The sequence below is a fragment of the Saccopteryx bilineata genome, chromosome 9, assembly GCF_036850765.1.
Source record: "Saccopteryx bilineata isolate mSacBil1 chromosome 9, mSacBil1_pri_phased_curated, whole genome shotgun sequence".
NCBI lineage: Eukaryota > Metazoa > Chordata > Mammalia > Chiroptera > Emballonuridae > Saccopteryx > Saccopteryx bilineata.
Genome location: NC_089498.1, coordinates 58,624,602 through 58,627,645, shown reverse-complemented (window position 1 = coordinate 58,627,645; position 3,044 = coordinate 58,624,602).

Below are 3,044 nucleotides of genomic sequence, written 5' to 3'. Positions count from 1 at the left end.
TCCCAGGCCAACACTCTATCCACTGCACCACTACCTGGTCAGGCAAAAAATAATTTTTTTTAAATTAAAATTTTTTTCCAAGTTGGTCTAATTTATAGATACCCGTAAACATTAGGTCTAAGACATTTTTATATTTGAGAAATATTGATAGCTATTAAGCAGATAGTTTCTGATTTTAATACTTAATATTCTTATATGTTTGCTTATTAAAAAAATCAAATTAAAGATGAACTTGTCAGAATTGATTTATTTTGATTTGAATAAATTAAAATCCTTCATTAAACATATTTTGTGGCCCTGGCCAGTGGCTCAGAGGATAGAGCATAGGCCCGGTATAGGGATGCCCTGGATTCGATTTCCTGTCAGGACACAAGAGAAGTGACCATTTGCTTCTCTCTCCCTCTTCTCTCTCTCTTTCCCTCCCATACCAAGTAACTCAATTAATTTGAGCATTGCCCCAGAAGTGAAGGGTAGCTCTGTTGCAGCGCATCAGCCTCAGGCACTAAAAATAGCTTGGTGCTGAGCACTGACCCCAGAGGGGGTTGTCAGGTGGATTCTGGTCAAGGTGCATGTGGGAGTCTGCTTTACTGTCTCCTTTCCTCTCACCTTTTTGTTATTTAAAACAACAAAAAAAATAAACCCCAAAACTTATATTTTGTGTTTTCTGATAAAGAGAAATTAAATTTTCCTAAATACCTTCTGCAAATAACAACAATGTTCCCACATGCCAATATCTAATCACCCCATACACTGAGCTGTGGAGGTCTCTTGGGTCACAGGGTGAGTTCAGTTTTGGTTTTTCTTTTGTATTTTTCTGAAGCTGGAAATGGGGAGAGACAGACAGACTCCCTCATGCACCCGACCAGGATCCACCCGGCATGCCCACCAGGGGCGACGCTCTGCCCACCAGGGGGCGATGCTCTGCCCCTCCCGGGCGTCACTCTGTTGTGACCAGAGCCACTCTAGCGCCTGGGGCAGAGGCCAAGGAGCCATCCCCAGCGCCCAGGCCATCTTTGCTCCAATGGAACCTCGGCTGCGGGAGGGGAAGAGAGAGACAGAGAGGAAGGAGAGGGGGAGGGGGTGGAGAAGCAGATGGACGCTTCTCCTGTGTGCCCTGGCCGGGAATCGAACCCAGAACTTCTGCACGCCAGGCCGACGCTCTACCACTGAGCCAACCGGCCAGGGCCAGAGTGAGTTCAGTTTTACAGAAAGCACTGGGACTAGCCTGCTGCCTCCTGCTGAGGGATTCCTGAAATGCTCTCTTTTTGTCAAAGATAAAACTTGCTCATTTTTTATGAAACAACACTGTAAGTAAGAGCAGGAGGGGAGGGGAGGGAAAGTCTGTGTCTTGTATAAGCAATTTCATGCAGTTGTCCTTAATATTAAGGAAGTACCATAAATGTTTGGTTTCATGCTGTTCTGTATTAAAAAAATCTACCTTACCCTAGGACAGGGGTCGGGAACCTATGGCTCATGAGCCAGATGTGGTTCTTTTTTTTTGTATATATTTTTCTGAAGCTAGAAACGGGGAGAGACAGTCAGACAGACTCCCGCATGCACCCGACCGGGATCCACCCGGCACGCCCACTAGGGGGCTACGCTCTGCTCCTCCTGGGTGTCGCTCTGTTGCGATCAGAGCACTCTAGCGCCAGAGGCAGAGGCCAAGGAGCCATCCTCAGCGCCGGGGCCATCTTTGCTTCAATGGAGCCTTGGCTGCGCTAGGGGAAGAGAGAGACAGAGAGGAAGGAGAGGGGGAGGGGTGGAGAAGCAGATGGGCACCTCTCCTGTGTGCCCTGGCCGGGAATCGAACCCAGGACTTCTGCACGCCAGGCCGATGCTCTACCACTGAGCCAACCGGCCAGGGCCAGATGTGGCTCTTTTGATGGCTGCATCTGGCTTGCAGACAAATTTTTAATAAAAAAAATAATAACGTTAAAAATATAAAACATTCTCATGTATTACAATCCATTCATTCCTTCCACTCATGTTCATGGTTGCGGGTGGCTGGAGCCAATCACAGCTGTCCTATGGGACAACACCAAATTTTTATTGGATAATGCATAATGTACATGGGTCATTGTATGGCTGTCATGGAATTACATTTTAAAATATGTGGCGTTCATGGCTCTCTCAGCTAACAAGTTTCCCGACCCCTGCCGTAGGAGAATAGAAATCTGTGCCTTATTTGACACTGGAAGAATGGCAAGGTAAAAAATTTTCCCTTTTGAAATCTTCCAGCAAGCCTATTTGCTCTTCAAAAATGTGCACAGAAATGATTATCTTTTGGCATAACAAGAACACACTAGAGGGAAAACTTGAAGTTCAAGACCAATTACAGGACCGATTCTCCTATTAAGAATGGTAGTCTCTTTGTCCCCCACTTTTACTCACTTTGTATCTGAGAATTCAGACGTTAAGTAAAAGTAGGAGTGCCCAAGATACATTATATGAAAAAAAAGTTAATGAGAGAAAAATCTGAATTAAGTGAAGTTAAATGGGTTTATATGCTGCAAGTTTTCTTTTTAGAGCCTATAGATGCCAATAATACTAATTAACACACATTGAGTACTTACTATATGCTAGATATTGTTCTGAGTTCTTTGCATATATTAATTACTTTAACCTTTATGACAACACTATACAGTAGGATACTATTATTATGAGACCATTTTACACAAGAAGGAACTGAAGCCAGAAAAAGCAAGTTACTTGCTGAGGGGTTAAGTCACCCAGTGTATGAGTTTGAAGGCTGATCAACTAATTTGACTATTACTTTTCTATATCTTTTTTTTGCCTTTAGCATCCCATGGGATTAATGTTATATGAGACATAATTTTGGAAACATTGAAGTTCAGAAGACAAAATGATAGAGAGCTAAGCAGGGCACTGCAGAATTGTTTGTATTTTTTTTTTTTTTTTTACCATAGAAGAATGACATTTCAGTAACTCAAAAGAAAGGGAACTCCATCCCCATTTCAGAGATTATATATTCTGTGTGGACCAGGATTCAACATTTTAAAGTCTGTGATCTTTCCTCCCAAAAA